General features: G+C 39.1%; 1 protein-coding gene and 1 pseudogene across 3 annotated transcripts in view; both read left to right on the top strand.

The window, feature by feature from the left end:
- AGBL1 (AGBL carboxypeptidase 1) overlaps positions 1 to 23,327 on the top strand; it is a 784,724-nt gene that overhangs the window by 313,796 nt on the left and 447,601 nt on the right. The gene's annotated exons all lie outside the window — the stretch shown is intronic.
- LOC122239234 lies at positions 1,363 to 13,467 on the top strand (annotated as a pseudogene).

The raw sequence follows: 23,327 nt of genomic DNA, 5'->3' as shown, positions 1-23,327 counted from the left end.
ATCAGAATTCAAAGAGTGGAGGGGTCAGGTTGCTGGGGGGTGGCTACATGGTGCAACATTTTTCCAGAAGCGAGGTCAGTCCACCTGAAATCTTCTCCCCTCCTATTACAGCTCTTTGCTTGAGAAAGGAGTTTCTTCCCTCCAAGGGCAGCTTCTCCGAAGCCCTGTGACAGCTGAAGTGAAGCCCCAGTCCTGGGGTGCTGCTGGTGCCGTTGACTCTAGAGCCAGTGAACAGCATGATGGTGAAAATAGTAAATAATAAGTGATGCAGCATTATAGACTCATCACGCACATTTCATCCTGAGCTGGGTCAAGGGCAGAATATGCATCTCTTAAAGACCCATCTTAGAAACCCAGGTGTCTTTAGTGATGAAATGAGCTCAAAATTTGAAGAGAAAAGCCCCCCTGTTTTTTTCAAGTGGCTTCGATCCAAAGGGAGGCTCTGTTTGCAAGAAGGCATAGTGTCAGATAGCAAGTCTAATACATTTAGGTGGCCCCTCAGTCTCACCTATAAAGGACCCAACTGCAGGATTAATATTATTTTTCCTACAGTGGTTCAAGGACTCATCCAACAACCCTTTCCCCAAATGTTGAATGTTGTCTTTATTCTTTCTCTAAGCAGCCAAATTCATTTATTTGGAATTGAGTCTCTGAGCTGGTGACTCCTGGGAAGTGGAGAAAACCAGAAACCAGCGTGATGGAATGGCCCGTGTTGGACCTGAATAATCATGGAGAGAACACTGGTTTGCAGGGTGTGTCTGTTTCATGTAAAGAGTTCTCAGAAATGTCTGGATGGGTTTCAGATCCCCTCCTTTGCCTTCTTCTACATGAGTGGGTTTCACCTGGTTGAAGCAAAGAACGAGAGCACTAAACATCTTTAACTAATCTTGAACTTTTTTGTTCATTCCCCAATTTGGTTTCCGGTCATATTGGCCCACAATTTTAGTTGTGGTGTTTCAGCTAAACAACAGCTGGGAGTTGACAGCCAGCCAGCTGCAGCCTGCTAGAGCAAACACTTGAGCTCCTAAATGTATAAAAATGATAAAATGACTAGACATATAGGTTTCTAATTGCAGCCAGGATTCTGCAGCTGGGAAGTCACCAGAAGATATATATTCTGTGTTGTAATCCAGCAATCATGTGCTCCACCCCGACTGAAAGCACTTCCCTTTCCCCCACCCCCAAGATTGCTGCCAAAATGTGAAGTCCATTTCCAGCCTGCAAATGATGTTCACTTCTTATTAAGGAGCTGACCCGGCTCCAGACTTATAAATCCAACCAAAGATTGAGCCAGGGAGATAGATCAGTTGAAGTTTGAGGGGGAAATGATGACAAGATAATGCCAGAAATAAGACTCAGATGATGCAAGCCCCAGATGAGATATATGGGGGTCACAAAGGCAGCCCCCCAATCCAGTACCGCATGCAGCATCACATGTGAGATTCAGAGTGGAGCCTCTTGTTTTCTCTCTTCAACCTGATACTCCTCCTCCCTCCCCTCCTTCCCTTTCTTTCCCCCGTTCCTCTTATCTCTACATGCATGCCCTCCTTCCTGCAAACAACTGTGCAACTCATCACCCTTCTCTGCTGGGTCTGTTCCAACAATGGGGGGGGGGGCGTTCATCTTACTTGAACGTCTCTTACAAGCACTGAGAAGGCTTTCTTCTTCCTTTGTAGCAGAAATTTCCCTGACATCAAATATTCATCCTTCTGGGTCTATATAGTTCATCTTCCAAGCATTTGTTCTTGATTTGGGGGCGGGGGAAGAAATGACCAAACTTTTGTAGTTCGTTTTCTTCTGCTTGAAATTTGGCTTTCAAACTGTCATTTCACAGTGGATTTAAAAAGCTGAACACTTTCTTTGTTCTCTCTTTCCCTGGAGTACTGATCTTCCCTCTGTTGGACTAACTAGTCTTAATAACAAAAGGACTGGTAGGGCAGGGGGAGGATGATGTGTCACAAAGGAGACCAAGAAAGAGCAGTACCTCTGGGATAGTCTAAAGCATTATCTGGCAATGTCATTGGGCCCATGGCACTACACTGCCCTGGCTTTTTGCTCTTTTGTGCTAGAACAAAAATTCCTTAATAGAAGGGGCCTTTTATTTATTCTTCAGGATCGAGCCCAGAACCTGACATGTCACATGCACTTAAAAATAATGCTTATCAATGAACAGTGAATGAATGAACCCCCATCAAATCTGGTTGGATCTGTTTGTGCTAATGGTAATGCCCTACATTTGTAAGATTTTCTAAAATGTTTCCACATATATCATTTTACTTGATGTGACTATTAGTGAGTTGTCACTTTTTCCTACACTTTCATGAATGAGCCAGAAAGCATAAAAATAAGCAAACACTTTGAGACAGAGAATTTAACTAGAAGGAGCCATGGCACAGATGATCAGATGTATCACCTACCTGGCCTGTTGCAGTTTAGATCAGAGTCAGCAAGTCATAGCCTGTGAGCCAGATCTGGCCTGCAGGTCATTTTTGTAAATAAAGTTTTATCAGAACACAGCCATACTCATTCATCCCGTAATGTATGTGGCTGTCTTCTCATTTCAGTGGCAGAGCCGAATAGTTGTGAGTGATGGTCAGGCCCGCACAACCCAAGATATTTACTATTTGGTCCTTGATGGAAAAGATGTGTTGACCTCTGGTCTAGATTTTACTAACAGCAGGTGCATGTGTCACGTTTAAGGATGTCAAGGAAAGTAAGGAAATCCTGTCTGCCTTTGGAGCTCCTCTTGATTTTGGGGTGGTATTTTCTGATTGATGATCTATGTAATACACTTTAAAAGAAAGCTTTGGGAGTAAGCGTGGGGAAAGTAAATAAGAGACAACAAGGAAACAACCTCTTCAGTCAACATATGGGTGAAGGCACGCTGGAGTAACCCTGGGTTTTTTTACTCCAGTTTGTTGTGGTGTCTCAAAAAGCTCAGCGTGAGGCACTTCTGAGGTCCCATTGTTCCACAAGGCATCTGTGATGTTGCACTGAGATATGCCAGCCCCCCTCCTGATCTCACACTTTCTGTTGTCTTTACACTTGAGAAGTCACTCCAGATGCGGTTCTGCTGAAAGTAACATAATTAGGTCTGGACGCCTTTCATCATCCATGGAGTGGGTACAGACTGTCTTCTCTCTGAGAACTTAATCTTTTTTTCCCAAAGGATTCCTGAATAGTGTGAACATATGGGACCTCTCACACCTGTAGGCATTTTAGCAATTTCCTCTGATGAATCCATTTGTAACCCTCTGCTCTGTTATACCAACGGGTTTCTCTTCTCTTACTTTTTAAATATATTTTTGTTGTTGTTGTTACCTCTGAGAGATTTTGCCTTTCGCAGGGGCCAGGAAGTCATGAGATATCATGAGATATATGGTTAGCTGTGGGGAGATTTTTGCATTTGGTTGACTTTTTACTTTTGATAAGTTGGGTTGGATTTTTCTAAAGGCAGATCCTTTTTATTTATCTGCATGACAACACCAGTTTTCTAGAAAAAGTTCAGTTCCAGGATTTGCAATTTGCCTCTTTATCTTGGTGATTATCATTTAGCTTTACTGGTTTTATCAGTGAATTATAGATAAGGGCACTGATTGCAAACTGGTTAAGCCACTTCAAGATTCGATTAAAATCCTGCAAGTAAGAAAAACATTGAAATATCCTGTTTCATGGAGGCATCTGCTGTGTTAAAATAGCATAGACTTCAGAAGAAGAAGATTGGGATTCTAGCCACATCTCCATCCCTCCAAGACTGAAGTTAATTTGCTCTATAACTTCCCTGAGGCTCAGTTTCCTCTTCTGTAAGATCTGGATGATCATAATATCATTGGCCTCGCTGAATTCAACTTCATTCCATTCATTTTGACAGAATCCTCTTGAGCATATACTCTTTCTAGGCTCTTTGTCTAGCACGATGATTATACAAAAATATAATTTTTTCTCCTTCAGTTTACAGTGTAATGGGGATTAAGATACATAGAAAGTTGGTTTCAATATGACTTGGTACAGATCTTATGGAATATGATCTGGGTTGTATAGGGATGTAAGAGAGGGATAGTTTTCTCAGTCTGAGTTTCCAGGGAAACTTCCTCTGAGACATGATACCTAAGCAGTTATTGGATTAGCGTCATCAAGCTAAGACAGAAGAGAAGGGTACTTAGGTGGTGAGTCTAGGCACCAGGCCATGAAGGCCTTGTGAGCCTTGCTAAAGAGTCCCCAGTTTATCTGGAACACTCTAGGGGTCCAGTGAGGGGGTGTGACACAACAGGATATACTCAGTTCTGGGCCTCAGGCTAGGTTCTGGGTGTATGTGGGAAGTGGGGGTACAGATAACAGAATACAATTTTCAAAAACTAATTGTGTTCTAGGCACTGGCCAAATCCCACACATTCATGAATTCTCTTTGTTCTCATAGTATCCCTCTAAAGTGAACTTTACTTCCATTTATGCTTGAGGGATGGGGACTTAGAGATGACATATACATTGCCCTCAGTATGCTCATAGATGAGGGGAGGTTGTGTAAGTGGGATCGTATCTCAGCATGAAAGAAGCCATTAAGAGTTCTGTATGGAGTGATGTAGGTACACAGAAGAAAATAGCTGAGCTGCGCTTGGGGAAGTCTTTGTAGAAGAGGTAGTGTCTATAAGGTGAGTAGAAATTGTCCATGAGATAGGAGGGTACAGCCAAGGGAACCACAAGAAGAAAAATGGTGGAGCAGACACTGGAACTCCAAATGGTTGTGTATGGCTAGTGGAGTAGAGTTGAGGGTCCTGGGATTAGATGACATGACAGGTAAAACCAAGCTTCATGGTACAAGCAATGGGAAGTCACAGATAAGTTTTAAGCAAGTGTGTGCTATGATAAAATACGTTTTAGAAAGATCATTTTGGTGGCACTATAAAGAAGATGAAGAAAATTGAAAGATGGCCATTTCTAGACAAGGGAGTAGACTCCTGGACTGGTATGGTAGGAGTGGAGATGAAGCAGGAATAATATTTAGGGGGCAGAACAGAGACAAGTTAGTGTTCAAGGGACCAAGGGAGAGAGAGAGGGATATAAGGAGTCACTTGGTTTTCTGTTAGGGGGCTGGGTAGGCAGTTGAACCAAACACAGATGGAGACTCTAAGAAGAGGAGTATTTGGGAGGTGCCTGGGTGGCTCAGTCAGTTAATCATCCGACTTCAGCTCAGGTCATGATCTCATGGTTTGTGAGTTTGAGCCTCACATTGGGGTCTGTGCTGACAGCTTGGAGCCCGGAGCCTGCTTGAGATTCTGTGTCTCTCTCTCTTTGCCCCTTCCCTTCTTGCACTCTGTCTCTGTCTTTCTCAAAAATAATTAACTCAACACCCAAAAAACAAATCCAGTAGAGAAATGGGCAAAAGACATGAAGAGACACTTCTCCAAAGAAGACATCCAGATGGCCAACCAACACATGAAAAAAATGCTCAACATTGCTCATCATTAGGGAAATACAAATCAAAACCACAATTAGATACCACCTCACACCTGTCAGAATGACTAACATTAACAACTTGAGCAACAACAGATGTTGGTGAGGATGTGGAGAAAGAGGATCTCTTTTGCACTGCTGGTGGAAATGCAAACTGGTGCAGCCACTCTGGAAAACAGTATGGAGGTTCCTGAAAAAATTAAAAATAGAACTTCCCCATGACCCAGCAATTGCGCTACTAGGTATTTATCCAAAGGATACAGGTATGCTGTTTCGAAGGGGCACATGCATCCTAATGTTTGTAGCAGCACTATCAACAATAGCCAAAGGATGGAAAGAACCCAAATGTTCATCAATGGATGAATGGATAAAGAAGATGTGGTGCATATATACAATGGAGTATTATTTGGCAATCAAAAATAATGAAATCTTGCCATTTGCAACTATGTGAGTGGAACTAGAGGGTATTATGCTAAGCTAAATTAGTCAGAGAAAGACAAACATCATATTACTTCACTCATATGAGGATTTTAAGACACAGAATAGATGAACCCAAGGGAAGGGAAGCAAAAATAATATAAAAACAGGGAGGGGGGACAAAACATAAGAGACTCTTAAATATGGAGAACAAACAGAGGGTTACTGGAGGGGTTGTGGGAGGGGGGAAGGGCTAAACGGGTAAGGGGCATCAAGGAATCTACCCATGAAATCATTGTTGCCCTGTATGCTAACTAACTTGGATGTAAATTAAAAAAAATTAATAAAAATAAGTAAACATTAATTAAAAAAAAAAAGAGTATTTGGGAAGGAAAGAGCTTGAGGGAAGGACACTGAAATGTGTTTAGAGAACTCATGGAGGGAAACAGACTGGCAGAATGTGAGTGGTGATGGAGAGAAAAAACTGGGAATGCTTTGAGCATGCTGAAGGAGAATGGCATCATTTAGAGAACAGGATGATCTTTTGTCATTTAGGATGTCATTAGGATGATCTTTTGTCAGGGTGAGTCTCACGGCCCCTTGAGAACCAGCAAAGGGTGCCTTGAGCCCACCTTCCTTTCTTGTGGAAGTTTTAAAGTCTCTTGGTATTTCCAAGATTTCATGAAGCCTAATTTCTCATGATCTCCTGAGTCTATATACTTTTTCTGTAATGCTTTGGTTTTCTACATAATATTTATCTACCTGTGAAACTGTTCTCTTCACTTGTTCCTGCAAAACATGCAGAGAAACATTCCTGAACATTGTATACTTGACCCAAGGTCTTGTGGTCAGATGGTGGTCACCATGGGTGCCAGGAAAGCAAGCTTTCCAGATTACTTCTTTTATAGTCCTGTGCTTAAAAACCCCCTTGCCCTTTCTCCCCTCCTGCCTTTGGTTTCATATCAACTCTTGACTCCTCCTCTTTACTCCTTCATTTACTCTTGGTTGTTTTCCCCTTCACTCTTTCTGGAGCCACAAACCATCCCCCAAACCTCCCCCTCTCTTAGGTAGGGTGGTTGCTCCTTATTTTCTGAACTGTTGGTGCTTACTGGCCCTTGTGACCTTGGGACAGGAGATGAATGGAGGAAGCATCACCTTTTACTCTATCAAGTATTTCCTTCCAAATATAGTTCAGGCACTGCTGTAAAGGGACTGCAGCCTACCTACTTCATTATGTGATAAATATAGGGCAGGGGTGGGTGAAGGGTCACGTTTGTGACACAGGATTACTGGTTTTATTTAGACAAGTTCCATTTGACATATCTCTGGGACATCAAGTTTACTCTATGGTCTTATTCCTCCTAGGAGATGCTTCTTAGAAAGGGTAGTTTTGTAGATCATCCTATCCTTTCCCTTATGTTCATATTTAAAGAAAGTTGACTGTTGAGTGTTATTCTCCCTCTTCACTGGCTGTTCTCATGTGGATGTTACAGGTTCTTCAGAATAATGTCTCAGTTTTGGGCTGAGGAGCTCAGTTTCTCCTGGTGGGCTGTCCTCGTGAGGGTGAGGGTGAGACTGTAAGTCCAAAACAGAGTTCACACAGTTAAAAAATCAGTTTCATTGCCACAGGCTGTACCTTCCTTCTGCTAGCGGCCTCAGAGGTCTACACCATCGATCACAAAGTTAAACAGGTATAAATGACCCTGCAAAATCTATCACCACCAGGGGAATGTCAGCCTCCTCTTGCATCAGCACAATCATTGGCCATGAAAATCTTTCTTCAGCTAGCACAAGGGTTTTTGCCTAATTTTTATGGCTGGGATAATAGGCTCTGGACCCTTTTACTTAAAACAAAAACTCATGGGGGCACCTGGGTGGCTCAGTTGGTTGAGCGCCAACTTCGGCCCAGGTCACGATCTCGCGGTCCGTGAGTTCGAGCCCCGCATCGGGCCCCTGTGCTGACAGCTCAGAGCCCGGAGCCTGTTTCAGATTCTGTGTCTCCCTCTCTCTGACCCTCCCCCATTCATGCTCTGTCTCTCTCTGTCTCAAAAAAAAATGAATAAAAACGTTAAAAAAAAATTAAAAAAAAAACACAAAAACTCATGAAAACTAGCTTAAGTCAAAAAGAGAATTGATGCTCATTTATCAGAAAAATACAAGGGGATAAGGGACTTCCTCTCCTCTCCCCATTCCTCCCTTGTCCTCTTTCTCTTTCCTGGTTTCCAGAACCTGGTTCTCTTGTCTGACTTCCCAGATGGTAGCATGGATGATCACTAGAAGCTTCAACTATTCATGAACTTTCAATACTCATGGTTCCTGTATAGGGTTTCTCTTCCTTGACAATTTCAGTAGCAGTCCTGGGAACAGCTCTGATTGGTACAGCTTGAATCATGGGGATCTCCAAGAACCATGGAGTGTGTGTGAAGTAATATGGCACTCTGATTGGCCAGATCTGGGTCAGGTGTTCAGCTGTGGAGCAAAAATTAAGGGAGTCTCTCCTGAAGCATTGGGACTGAACATGAAGAATAGTGATTCACCCAATGCATGCTGGATTTATGTTTGGTATCCTGATGAACAGGATATAGCCCTAGTACAGGTGGGGGTCCAGTCCTTGCCCTGCTTAGCCTCTGTAAACTTTTCTCTCAGGCACTTGTCCCTGATCCCACACCCAAGTGATTGACTGGGATCCAGTGCTGTAACTGCCTGAGGGTGGACATCAACACAGCATGACACTGTTTTCCTCAGTTCATACTTTTATTTAGATCAATCGATCAATCGATTGATCTATCTATCTATAGTCTTTTACTTGGGAGAACTGATCTTTGAAAAATAAATCTCAGTAATTCTCATTTCATACAGATATTCCAGGAGCCATTATTATTCATGTGTTTGTTTTTTATAAAATAATTCAAACATACTGTAACGCACAGAGAATGATGTGAGGAAGACACTTAAAGCTAATGCTGATACTTGACAAATTGTGAAACTTTTACGTACTTGCTTCAGGGTTTTATTTTTAAACAAAGGAAATATAGAAGATAAGGGTTGAAGCCTCCTTGTATCCATTCAAAATCCAATTTCCATCCTTTCTTTTCCGAAATTACAACTATACTGAAGCTGGTATCAGTCATTCATCTATCTGTCTACCTGTTTCTGCTTTTGAATTTTCTCTTTGCTTTTTTTGGTCAATTTTTCTATGCCTGTATATGACTAGTTTATAATATTTTTATAGGAAGTGTTAATTGAAGTCCTCCATTAATTAAAAGCAAACACACATACACACCACTACCACCATCACCACCCAGAAAACACCCCAAAATTGAAAAAAAAAAACTCTCAAATGTAACTTTTCCGAGGTTGATCTATCAACTTTGTGAGATGTTTGTTTAAAAAAGAAAATAAAAGTGGTACCTGGGTGGCTCAGTTGGTTAAGCATTTGACTCTTGATTTTGATCTCAGGGTTGTGAGATCAAGCCCTGTGTTGTGCTCCACCAGTGTGGAGCCTGCTTAAGATTCTCCCTCTTCTCTCTCTATCACTCCTGCTCTCTCCCTCTCTAAAAATGGAAGGAAGGAAGGAAGGAAGGAAGGAAGGAAGGAAGGAAGGAAGGAAGGAAGGAAGGAAAGGAGGAAGGAAGGAAGGAAGAAGGAAGGAAGGAAGGAGACAAAAAACTCCCACTATGATTTTTATCTTGCCGATTTCTGCTTGTAATTATTTTTGCTTTTGTGTTTTAAAGTGATGTTGCTAGAGGTATACATATTCATGTTTTTGAGAGTTCTTAATGCATTGTTCCCTTGAGGGTTATACTTTATCTCCCTTTATTCTGATTAATGATTTTTCTGTGAATAATTTTTTATGTAGTAGTAATTATTAGAGGTTTGTTTATTAGTCATATTTCTCTATCTTATTTTGTGTTTGCTGATTATTTCTCTTTTCCTTTTTATTACCTTTTTTTCTTTGTGTGGGTGTGTATTTGATTCATCTTCTTTCTTTGGATTTACTCTATTTTTTCCTCTTTGATTCTTGATTTGAACAAATTCATTTTATTTTAACTCTACCTTGTTTTTAAAAAAATAATTTTATAATATAAATTTAAGGATTATTTTCTTATATTTCTACCTATTTTATGATTTCCAACATTATTTCTTTAAACCCATGGATCGATTGGATTATATTTTCAGGTGTCTGACAGTGGTGGTAGAGGTGGTTATTATTATTAAAATAATTTCTCTTGGGGTGCCTGGGTGGCTCAGCCGGATAAGCATCCAACTTCAGCTCAGGTCATGATCTAGTGGTTCTTGGGTTCAATCCCCCATCAGGTTCTGTGCTGACAGCTCACAGCCTGGAACCTGTTTCAGATTCTGTGTTGCCCTCTTTCTCTGCCTCTCCCCCACTCACACTCTGTCTCTCTCTGTCTCAAAAATAAACATTAAGAAAATATTAAAATAATTACTCTTATAAACTTTGTAGTAATGCTTGATTTCAAATTCAATTGGAATGTGATCAGGGAACATGGACAATATGGGAATAGTTCTTCAATGTTTATTGAATCTTCTTTATGACATATATGGTACCTAACAAAATTTTTAATTATTTTTTTATTTTTTTAATTTTTGAGAGAGACACAGAGAGCACGAGCAGTGGAGGGGCAGAGAGAGAAAGAGAGAGGAAGAATCCCAAGCAGGCTCTGTGCAGTCAGTGCTCACAGAGTGATGTGTGGCTCAAACTCATGAAAACGTGAGATCATGACATGAGTTGAAATCAAGAGTTGGATGCTTTTTTTTAAATTTTTTTTTTAACGTTTTATTTATTTTTGAGACAGAGAGAGACAGAGCATGAACGGGGGAGGGGCAGAGAGAGAGGGAGACACAGAATCGGAAGCAGGCTCCAGGCTCTGAGCCATCAGCTCAGAGCCCGACTCGGGGCTCGAACTCACGGACCGCGAGATCGTGACCTGAGCTGAAGTCGGATGCTTAACCGACTGAGCCACCCAGGCGCCCCAAGAGTTGGATGCTTAACTGACTGAGCCACCCAGGTGCCCCACTACCTGACAAATTTTTATGCATGCTTAATATATTCTCTGATGGAGGCAGAATTATTTAAGACCAAGCTTTTCAATTGCACTGTTTGAATTTTTATCTTTTTCTTTTATTTTTTTCTATTTGATTTATCAATTTCTAAAGGAAGTCTATTAAAAATATTCCAATATTATTATTTGTCCTTGGAACTATTTTGTATTGTCACATGTTTTTGCCTTAAACTCAATTTCCTATCAATACTAGAATGACTAAGTCAGATAAAAATATATCAAGTGAATCTTTTTTTTTACCCAAAGAAAATTGGGGTAATTTAAATATTCCTTTTCTAAATATTATATATCTGATGGTGTGCCTGGGTGGCTCAGTCAGTTAAGTGTCCAACTCTAGATTTTGGCTCAGGTCACAATCTGATGGCTTCATGAGATCGAGCCCCATGTCGGGTTCTGCCCTGACAGCATGGAGCCTGCTGGGAATTCTAACTTTTTCTCTACCCTTCTCCATTCATGCTCTTGGGTTCTGTCTCTCTCAAAATAAATAAATAAGCATGAAACAATATTATATAGCTGAGATGTTTGGCTGTTTATAGAAAATCCAATAAACAGCAGTATCTTTTAAAAGATTACTTAATTTTATTTAAGTAGCCCTGACTAATTTGGATTGATTTATTTCATCATGTTTCTTGCTATTTATTTAACACACACACACACACACACACACACACACACACACACACACACATATATGTAAATTTTTTTTTTGCTTACTTTTTTTTAACCCCATTTCTACCTCTGTGGGCTTATAGAGTTTAAAAAAATTCCTTTATTTTTCTCCTCTCCCAGGTTGGAAGCTACTAATATTTTAATTATTTTTTTTTTACTTTCCCTTAATTAAAATATATTGAAGTATAATATGCATACATAAAATTGTACACAACAAAAAATGAATTTATCACAAAATGAACATTCATGTAACTGGCATACAAGAAGTAAAACATTGACAGTATTTCAGAAGCATGGAACATTAATACATTTTAAAAATAAATCTTTAAATTAATTAAGTTCTACTCTCAGAACCTTCCTGTCCCTGCATTCAGACCTCACTGCTGTAGCCTCTGGGACATATCTCATACTGCTAGCCTGCCATTAGCAACATAGAAAAAAAATTCCATATCATTTTCTTGTCCCGTACACACCTTGAGGTGAGCAAAAATAAAATAAAGTAAATTTTAACTCTGAGGGAAATCATGCTCATCCAGACTCGTCAGTGTGGCAACCAGGTCGGTGCCAAGTTCTGAGAGGTAATTAGTGAGGAGTATGGCATCGATCCCCCTGGAACCTACCTACAGTGACCTGCAGCTGAAAAACGTCTGTGTGTACCACAATGAAGCCACAGGTGACAGATATTTTCCTCATGCTACCTTGGTGGATCTAGAACCCAGGACTATGGACTCTGGTCACTCAGGTCCTTTTGACCAGATGTGGAGACCAGACAACTTTGTTTCTGGTTGGTTTGGGGCAGGCAACAACTGGACAAAGGGCCATTCTACAGAAGGGCCAAGTGGACCCACTCGCTAGGTGGGGGCACAAGCTATGGGGTGGGCATCTTGCTCATCAGCAAGACTGCATCACCAACACCTTCAGTGTGGTACCCTCACCAAAGTGTTGGGTGCTTTGGCTGAGCCCTAAAACACCACTCTCTCTGACTGTCAGATGGTAGAGAATGTGGGTGAGACCCACTGAATTGACAACTGAGCCCTTTAGGAAATCTGCTTTCACACCATCAAGCTGACCACACCCACTGTGGGACCAGAACCACCTGGTCTCAGCCACTGTGAACAGTGTCACCAATAGCCTCCGCTTTCCTGGTCAGCTCAATGTTGGCCTCCACAAACCAGCTGTCAAGTTGGTGCCCTTCCTGTGTCTCTACCTCTTCAGGCTTGGCTTTGCTCCTTTGACCAGCCACGGAAGCCAGTGGTGTGGGGCCTTCACTGTGTCCAAACTCAGCCAGCAGGTCTTTGATGCCAAGAACATGATGGCTGCCAGCTCATGGCCATGTTTTGGCACAAGACCTTCCTCTACTGGTACTCAGGTGAGGGTGTGGACCAGATGGAGTTCACTGAAGCTGGGACCAGCAGGAATGACTTTGTCTCCTAGTGCCACCAGTACCAGGATGCCATCACAGAAGAAGAGGAGGCCTAAAGCAGAGCCCCATCACCTCAGGCTTCTCAGGTCCCTCAGCCTTCTTCCTCAACTGCCCTTTTCCTGTCCCTCAGAGTTTGCATTTTCTGCCTCTGTCTTATTTTCTTTTCCTTTTTTGGAAGGTGGACGGGAGGTTCCTAGAACAGTGCCTGGCACATAGTAAGCACTCGTTAAGTATTTATTGTTTATTAAATGTCTCCTCTCTTCCACTCTGGGAAGCCTAGATTTCTACCCTTCTGGGTAACCCTGTATTTCTTTTTGGTGCCCATTTCTTCCATCTGTCCATGTCATATTTCCCTTTGTTTTTAAGATAATTCTCCAAGAAGCTGGGTCTCATCAGATCCCATTTGGAACCATGTACTGAAAACTGGATACATGGGCACCATCCTAATCCATGTGGTAGTCCAGGGGAAAGGAAAGCAAGCTACTTCATAGCAAGTGGAGGTACCTGTAAGAAAAGGATATAGGCTTTTCCATTCTAGAGCAGTTTTGGAGAGGGGGATCCAGGCTATTGAAGTCCTAATTTTCGGGTATTTCCCTTTTCTTTTCTCAGCTTCAGGGGAGGTGATAACAGTATAATCTACATTTTTAGTCTCCTTCCAAGCTCTGTCTCGGGCTGTTTCCTTTTCAGGGGTCTGCCCCACTCTGTCTAGGGGATTCCTCTCTCTACTACTTCACCTCCTGCACATGCTGGATTCTGTCCTTTTCCCCTGGTTGGAAAAGGAGGCCAAGAGAGGGAGGAGAGACTAGCCTTGCCCTAAGGCTCCCAGAAAGGCTCTCCCATGCCCACCTTTTCTTAACAAAAACCCAGCCCTCTTGTGTATTTATGGAAAGGTGTGTATTGTCACCTAAATATTTGAGTCATTCCTCCAGAGAGGGTACAAGGAGACCCTTCATCTTTTGGCAACATCTCATATCTTCCTTTTGCTATTTCCTTCTCCCTGCCCACCCTTGGTTTTGTTCTGTCTTACACTTCAGATTTCTACTTTGTGTTGAACTTGCCTTTTTTTTTTTTTTTTTGGTATTGAAAGGATGACATTGCCCCAAGAGCCAAAAATAAATGAGAATTGGAAAAAAAAATAAAGTTAATTAAGTTCCATAAATTAGCTAAAGTTATACAATATCTCTATACTTTCCCAAATGAGATGAGGACTTTAACAAACTCAACCAGTCATTAAACACTGTTTCTCACCTTCTTTGATGTTTTTAACTTTAATTTCACTTACTGGAAGCAAAGTCAATTATCTTCTATTCTGCAGTTACACAAGTTTACCCAATTGCATCTCACTCTCTGTGTGTTGTTTTTGCTTCTTTCTAAAGTACATCCTTTAGTAGTTTTTTCAGTACTGATTTATAAGAAGTAAACTCTGAACTTTATTTTCTATCTGAAAATATCCTTAGTCCATCTTCACTTGAGTGATATTTCATCCTGACATAAAATTCCCAGTTGACAGTTAAGAATTGTCAAGCTGGACAGTCAGCACTTTGAATTTTTTTTCTCTGTTGTTTTCAGTTATTTATTACTAATAATGTTAAATCGACACACAATGTAACTGACATTTATTTGAAAGGAATTTGTCTTTTCTCTCTGATAGTTTTCAAGAACATTTCTTTCTATTTTTGCTGTAGGGTGTCCTCCTGTTTTCAATATGGCATCTCACCCTTCTCCCATCTGTCCCTGATATCCCTGCATCTGTATGGTTCCATCACTTGAGAATAAATCTTCAGCTCTCAGACATGAAGGGGTAGGAAAGGTTGCTTAGTCTTATAATTTGGAGGATGGGACCTGAGGGTCTGATTGCTTTTCATACAGACTTTCAGTCAATTTCAATTCAATTTCAATTTCAATCCAAACTGTGTTTGGAAATTTTCTGTATGTCTCATAGCCAGAGACACCAGTTGCACCCATTTTCTGATCTCTTACTCTTGGAAATTGGCTTGCATCCTTTTGGTGTATAAATTTGAGGGATCTCTGATCCGCTAAATCACATAGCACTAGACCATCTGCTTTCAGTCTCTCAATATTTAGATATTTCTTGTCTGTTGTCATCTCCTCTATTTTCTGTGTGTTTGAAGATTTATGAATATTATTAAAATATTTTACAGTAGTTTTGGAGGGGGGTTCCTAGAGATATAATGGTTGAGTGCATGTATTCAATCTTCAGTGTTTAAAATAAAAATCCTTTCCATTAAGATTTTACAGACATTGGAAATTCTATTAACGGAAGATAGAGTCCTTCATTTCATAATTAGAAATATCCCAGGGAGACATAGCACATTAACTTATAATTATAAATGGCTGGTATGCTTCCCTCTTTATAATTGACCCCTGATTCAGAATTAATTGCTTCTCTATCCCTGTTATATCTCCTTCACATATTTACAGTTTGTGGTTGGCAGGTCTCGGTAACCAGACTGTGAACTAGTTGGGATTATGTTCAAGGCACTTTTGCGCTCATGTATCTTTAGTTGCAATCACAGTGCTTGGTGCAAAGGGTGCTTCATAAATGCCTCTTCAACAAAACTGAATAATTTAGAGTCATAATTAGCACAGAAACCTTCAGCTATAACCAGAGTGTTTTTCACCCTTTGGCGAGAAATTTCAGCCAGATGTTCACTGGGTTCCCAAATTTTTATCCCAGATTTGCCACGTGATCTGATTGATCATTGAGTTTGGTAACTGGCATTGTGAGGAGATAAAAACTTCAAGTAATGATAAAATAACAATATTATTTTGTATCATTCTCTTATTGTGTAAGATGTTTGTGTTCTCATATATTTTATTAAATGTTTATTTATTTATTGAGAAAGAGGCAAAGAGAGAGGGAGAAAGAGAATCCCAAGCAGGTTCCACACTGTCAGTGTGGAGCTGATGTGGGGCTCGATCCCATGAACTACAAGATCGTGACCTGAGCCAAAATTGAGAGTTAGATGCTCAACTGTCTGAGCTACCCATATGACCCCCCCAAATATATATGTATATTTTTAATCCTCATACATCCCTGCAAAATTAGAGAATTGAAAAGTATATTTTATTTTGTTTTTGTGTATTCTTTCAAAAAATAGAAGATACTGGTGGGGATAATTATCACCAATTTGGGAAAAGAAAAGAATATCCCCTTCTTTAATGTTATTTTCTGTAAAACTAAGAGAAGCAAAGGGTCAAGGAACCTCTGTTTATTCTCTTCATACATACAAAACAAAGTGACTGTTTAGTAAAAATGGCTAGACACAATTATAAGTATCCTAGATATCTTGCCCACTCAAGAGCTGACAACCAACAAAAGTCAGCAAAAGGATTAATGATCATTTCTGTCTAGAATAGAAAGAGTTGCCATTGTTAATTTTGAATATTATCTATTCTACCTCAGAAGAAAATGGTGGGCTGGGGATTTTGGCTGGGCTGTGTTTCCAGGAAGGAGGGATGGTATAGGTTTGAGAAAGGTTAGCATCTGTGACTAGACACTTTGAACAAAGTGAAATGGAAGCAGGGAAGCTCAGATTACACACGGAAATGTTTTCAAAATTGAAGAAAAGGTCCCAGAGCAAGAGTGCCTGTAAGAACATTAAAGAGTGCTGTTTCAGAGCGAAAAGAGGGAATGTGCATTGAATACATTTATTTATTGTGGAATAAATATAGACTGCTACCTCCACTAACTGGTATTTACAGTTCTCAACTAGTTTCGTAGAATGAGTTTTTTTTTTTTTGTTTGTGTTTGTTTTTGTTTTTTGTTTTATTTTTAAAAAAAAATTTTTTTTAATGTTTATTTATTTTTGAGACAGAGAGAGACAGAGCATGAATGGGGGAGGGGCAGAGAGAGAGGGAGACAGAATCGGAAGCAGGCTCCAGGCTCTGAGCCATCAGCCCAGAGACTGACACGGGGCTCGAACTCACGAACCGTGAGATCGTGACCTGAGCTGAAGTCGGACACTCAACCGACTGAGCCACCCAGGCGCCCCTTGTTTTTTGTTTTAAAGTAAACTCTGTTCCTTATGTGGGGCTCAAACTCATGTCCCCAGCCAAGATCAAGAGTTGCATGCTCTACTGACTGAGTCAGCCAAGTGCCCCATAGAATGAGTTTTGAGTTTCTATTTAGCTAGCAGGAAGTGTGCATTTTAAAATGCATTAAAGGAAGCTAAAGTGGTAAATAAATCATTCTGCCATCTTAAACTGTCCACAAGGTGTTCAGTAAAAGTAGTGACCTGGTTAGCAGCTGGGAAACCCAAGTTTCAAACGTGCAGCAGCAACATTCCCTTGTTATGTAAATGGAGGGGGATAAGGGAATACTCAATTTGAGAAAGCTCAAATTAATTAACATCATATCATACCATCAAGGGTGTCATCTATTAATACGTAGCAGCTTTTCAGGTGCGGCTCCCTTGGTTATCAGTCTCCACTCTGAGCTATTTTTATGTTAGCTGTGAAAAAGCAGAATAATTGTAGGGTCTGTGCCATGCTGACTTGTCAGACAAAATGGACCGTTGGTGCACTATTTTCTTCTTCTAAAGAACAGACAGATAAACATCCATCATGTAGGCGGGACTTAAGAGCTTTATGGTGCCAGCTGATGGAAATTCCTTTCATGCTGCATAGGTTTGTGGAGGGAAGCTTTGTCTTTGTCTCATGGCTTACTGATGATCATTACTTTTCAGAGAATTTACCAGCATCTTGTGACTGACCTCAAAATGAAAGCTGGAGATTCACACATTGGGCAAGAAAGTTGAGGATGAGTCAAAAAAGCTGATATAATTTAAACAAGACCCTTAATAAATGAGTGGAATCAAGATATACAAAATGAATATAGTTACTAACATAAGTATATTCAGTATGTTAGATGTATTTTAATGTATCATTGCTATGATTTCATATATGTGAGAAATCTTGGAAAGTCAGCTGAATAGCTTCAGAATTGCTAACATTATTCCTAAGGCTCTTCTACATTTCATTTCCAAATAGATTATTAATAAATAAGAGCTAGAGCTATAAAAAAAAAAAAGAAGTTTGAGGACAGGTTATTCCAAGTTTCAGTATGTAAATAGATGTATATATATTGATCAAGCAAATCCTCAGTAATTAGGGGCTAATTGATGGAGTATCTGTAGTATGTAATGTATTTTTTTTTTTAATTTTGGTAATTGCCTTCAAAGAATTTGGCTATAATTCACATACTATGCAATTCAGTCATTTCAAGTATGTAATTAAGTGGGTTTTTTTTTAAGTTTATTCATTTATTTTGAGAGAGAGTGAGTGAGTGGGAGAGGGGCAAAGAGGGAGAATCCCAAACAGGCTCTGTGATGTGCAGAACCTGACAAGGGCCTCGAACTCACAAACTGTGAGATTGTGACCTAAGCCAAAATCAAGAGCTGGACACTGAACCGACTGAACCACCCAGGTGCCCCAAAGTGGGCTTTTGGGTTTTTAATATATTCACTAAGTAGCAAAACCATTACCACTATCTTATTCCAGTACGCTTTCATCACCTCAGTAGAAACACTGTACCTATTAGTAGTCACTCCCATTCTCTTCTCCCCACAGTCCCCGAAAATCACTAATGTATTTTGTCTCTATGAATTTGCCTCTTCTGGACATTTTATAAAAATAGTATCATAATAATATGTGGTTCTTTATATCTGGCTTCTTTCACTTAGCATAGTGTTTTCAAAGTTCATCCATGTTGTGTGTTTTAGAACTTTACTTCTTTATGGCTTAATATTCCCTTGAATGGATACACCACATTGTTTATCCATTCGTCAGTTGATAGACATTTGGGTTATTTCCACTTTTTTGGTTGCTGTGAATAATGCTGCTATGAACATCCACGCATGAGATTTTATGTGGACACACTTTTTCAGTTCCCTTGGATATATACCTAGGAGTGGAACTACTGGGTCACATGGGTACTCTGTCTTTGTCATCTTAAGACATTGCAAAAGTACTCCAAAATAGCTGCACCATTTTGTATTCCACTAGAATGTATAAGAGTTTCAATGTATCCACATTCCGTAACATTTTGTTTTATTTTTAGCCATTCTAGTTGGTGTGAAATGATACGATGGTTTTGTTGTGTATTTACATAATGACTAATGATTTTGACTGTTTTTCCCTGTGCTTATTGGTCATTTATATGTCTTTTTGGAGAAACGCCTATTCAAATAATTTGTCCAGATTTTAATTGGGTTATTTGTCTTATGATATATGTGATTTATAATTGTTTTCTCCCATTCTGTGGGTTGTCTTTCACTTCCTTGATGGTGTCCTTTGATGCCCAAGAGTTTTTAACTTTGATGAAATCTAATTATCTACTATTTTCTTTTGTCACTTTTGCTTTTGGTGCCATATCTATGAAACCATTGCTTAGTCTAAGGTCACAAAGATGTAATCCTGTGTTTCTTTCTAGGGATTTTATAATTTCAGTCCTAACATTTACGGCTATGATTTATTCAGTTAATTTTTGTGTATGATTTGAGGTAAAGGTCCAAATTTATTCTTTTACATGTGGGTGTTCAGTTTTCCTTGCACTATTCTTTCCTCATTCAATTGTCTTGACACCCTTGTTATAAATCAACTGACCAAAAATGTAGGTTTATCTCTGGACCCTCAGTTCTGTTTCCATTCTGCTATATGCCTGTCTTTATGCCAGTTCCATACTATCTTAATAACTGCATCTTTGTAGAAGATTTTAAAATTGGGAAATATGAGTTCTTCAACTTTGGTCTTCTTTTTCAAGATTGTTTGTTCTATTCTTTGTCCCATGTATTGCCATATAAATATTAAGATCAGGTTGTCCAATTTTGAAAAAAAAAAAAAACACTGAAATTTTGATAGAGATGGTGTTGAATTTTTGGATCAATCTGGGAAGTACCACCATTTTAACAAATTAAGTCTTCAGATTTATGAACAGGGATATCTTTCCATTTATTTAGTGTCCTTTAATTTCAATACTTTTTTGTAGTTTTAAGTGTACAAGTCTTGCATTTCCTAGGTTACACTGATTCCTAAGTATTTCTGCTTTTTGATGCTATTATAAATGGAATTATTTTTTAATTTTATTTTCAGGCTGTTCATTGCTAATATACAGAAACATAGTTGATGTTTTCATTTTGATTTTGCATTCTGCATTCTTGCTAAATATATTTATTAGCTCTAATTTTTTTTGTAGATTCTTGAGAATTTTATATATACGACATTATGACACCTGCCAATCAGGATAGTTTTAATTCTTGCTTTCCACTATGATGCTTTTTATTTCATTTTCTTGCTTAATTCTTTCTGACTAGAATTGCCAGTATGATGTTGAGGGCATGTGGTGAGAGCAAACATTCTTGATTTATTCCATTTCTTAGGGAAAAGCTTTCAACCTTTCCCCATGAAGTATAATGACAGCTGTGGGTTTGTCACAGATAACCCTTGTTAGGTTGAAGAATTTCCTTTCTATTCTTAGTTTATTTCTTAGTCTTTTCTATCATGAAAAGGTATTGGATTTTGTAAAATGGCTTCCTGCATGTGCTGAGATGATAATGTGTGTTTTTGTCCTTTATTCTATTAATATGATGTATTACATTGATTGATTTTCAACATGCATTGATTTTCATGTTGAACAAACTTTCCAAATCTAGAATAAATCCCACTTGCTTGTGAACAACATGTATAATCATTTTTATATATTGTTGAATTTGGTTTGACAGTTATTTTGTGGAGGATATTTCGATCTACATTTATAGAGGATATTGATCTTCAGTTCTCTTTTCTGTGATATCTTTGGTTTTGGTATCAGGGTAATACCAGATTTCTAGAAGGAGTTGGGAAGTGTTTTTTCTTCTCTTATGTTTTGAAAGAGTTTGTGAAAAATTGATTTTAATCTTTAAAAAGTTGAGTAGCATTTAGCAGTGAAGCCATATGATCCTGGGCTTTATTTTCCGGAAACATTTTTTTACTATTAATTAAATTTCTTCATTTATTACTGTTATGTTCAGATTCTCTACTTCTCTTTGAATCTGATTAGGTAGGTTGTGTCTTTCTCATACATCCATTTCCTTTAGATTTTCTAATTTGTTGGTGTAGAGTTGTTAATGGTATTTTCTTTTAAACCTTTTAACATCTATAAGGTTAATAATAATGTTCTCTCATTCCTTATTTTAATAATCTACATCTTTTCTCTTTTTTGTCAGTTTAGGTTAAAGTTTATACATTTTCCAAGAACCAATTTTTACTTCATTGAGTTCTCTATTGTTTCCTAGTCTTTGTCTCATTGACTACTGTTTTAATTTTTATTTTTTCCTTCCTTCTGCTTGGTTTGGGTTTAATTCCGCTTTTTTTCTAGTTTCTTCAGATGGAAGTTAGATTATTGATTTGAGGTCTTTCTCCTTTTCTAATATAGGCACTTGTAACTATGTATTTACCTCTAAGCACGCTTTTGCTTTGTCTCATGCTTTTAATACGTTGTGCTTTCTATGCATTGTTCTCAGATTTTTTTCTAATTTCCCTTGTGAGTTCTGCTTTGACCCATTGATTATTTAGTAGTGCGTTGTTTAATTTCCACACATTTGTGAATTTCTCACGTTTCTCTTCGTTATTGATTTCTAATTTCATTTGCTTCGGGTCACAGAACATGCCTTGTGTTATTTAAATCTTTTACATTTATAATACTTTTAGTTAGTGGGAGTTAGGGGTAACGTAAGTCTCTAAGGAATTTGAAAGCAAAGTTTCCAGGATCTTTTTTTTTTTTTTTTTAATTTTTTTTTCAACGTTTTTTATTTATTTTTGGGACAGAGAGAGACAGAGCATGAACGGGGGAGGGGCAGAGAGAGAGAGGGAGACACAGAATCGGAAGCAGGCTCCAGGCTCCGAGCCATCAGCCCAGAGCCCGACGCGGGGCTCGAACTCACAGACCGCGAGATCGTGACCTGGCTGAAGTCGGACGCTTCACCGACTGCGCCACCCAGGCGCCCCCCAAAGTTTCCAGGATCTTGAGGGGCTAGCTGTTGTTGTTAAGATAAGGTTGCGTTATGGCCTGTCATGTGATCCATCTCGAAGTGCATTCCATGTGCACTGGGGAAGAATGTACATTTTGCTGTTGCGGGACCAAGTGTTCAATAGTTGTGTTAGTCTAATTGGTTCATAGTGTTAGGCAAGTCTTATCTTCTCTTGTTCATCTTCTGTAGAGTTGTGCTATTAATGACTGAAAGGGAGGAATTGAAATCTCCAACTGTTATGGCTGAGTTGTCCTATTTCTCACGTAGTTTCTGGCAGTTTCTACTTCATATATTGTGATACTCTGTTAGTGGTACATATATGTTAGCAGTTGTTATATCTTCTTGATGAATCGAGTCTTTACAATTTCAATTTTTTTTAACGTTTATTTATTTTTGAGACAGAGAGAGACAGAGCATGAACGGGGGAGGGGCAGAGAGAGAGGGAGACACAGAATCGGAAGCAGGCTCCAGGCTCTGAGCCATCAGCCCAGAGCCCGACGCGGGGCTCGAACTCACGGACCGCGAGATCGTGACCTGAGCTGAAGTCGGACGCTTAACCGACTGAGTCACCCAGGCGCCCCAGAGTCTTTACAATTTCATAATAACCTTTTTTTTCCCCCTCTTTGAACTGGTTTTGACTTGAAATCTATTTTGTCTGACAGTAGTATAACCACTCAGGATCTCTTATAATTGCTGTTTGTATGGTATATTTTTTAACATCCTTTTACTTTTAATCCATTGTGCCTTTGAATATAAAGTATATATCCTACTGAAAGTTTATATAGCTCTAACACTTATTTTTTAAAACATCCATTCTGTTCATCTCTATCTTTAGATTGAATGATTTAATCAATCCATGTTTAATGCAGTTAATGATCAGGGAGGATATATTTCTACCATTTTGATATTTGTTTCCTATATTTCTGTGTCTTTTTTGTTGTCCTCTCATTCCTGCCACATTTTGTGTTCCCCAAATATTATCTAGTATGATACTTAAACTAATCTGTCATTGTTTTTATAATTTTTAAAAATTGTTTTCTGAGAATTTTCCCTGGATATTACAATTAATATGCTCATTTATAACAATTTAGTTCAGATTAATACAAGCTTAATTACAATAACATACAAAAATGTGTTCTTATATAGCTTCATTTCCTCTTCCTTTGTGCTATCATACAGATCACATCTTTATACATTGTATGCTCATCAACACAGTTCACAACTATTACTTATGCAGTTGATTTTTAAATA

The sequence above is a fragment of the Panthera tigris genome, chromosome B3 (genome assembly GCF_018350195.1).
Source record: "Panthera tigris isolate Pti1 chromosome B3, P.tigris_Pti1_mat1.1, whole genome shotgun sequence".
Classification (NCBI taxonomy): Eukaryota; Metazoa; Chordata; class Mammalia; order Carnivora; family Felidae; genus Panthera; species Panthera tigris.
This window is presented reverse-complemented; position numbering and strand designations above follow the sequence as displayed.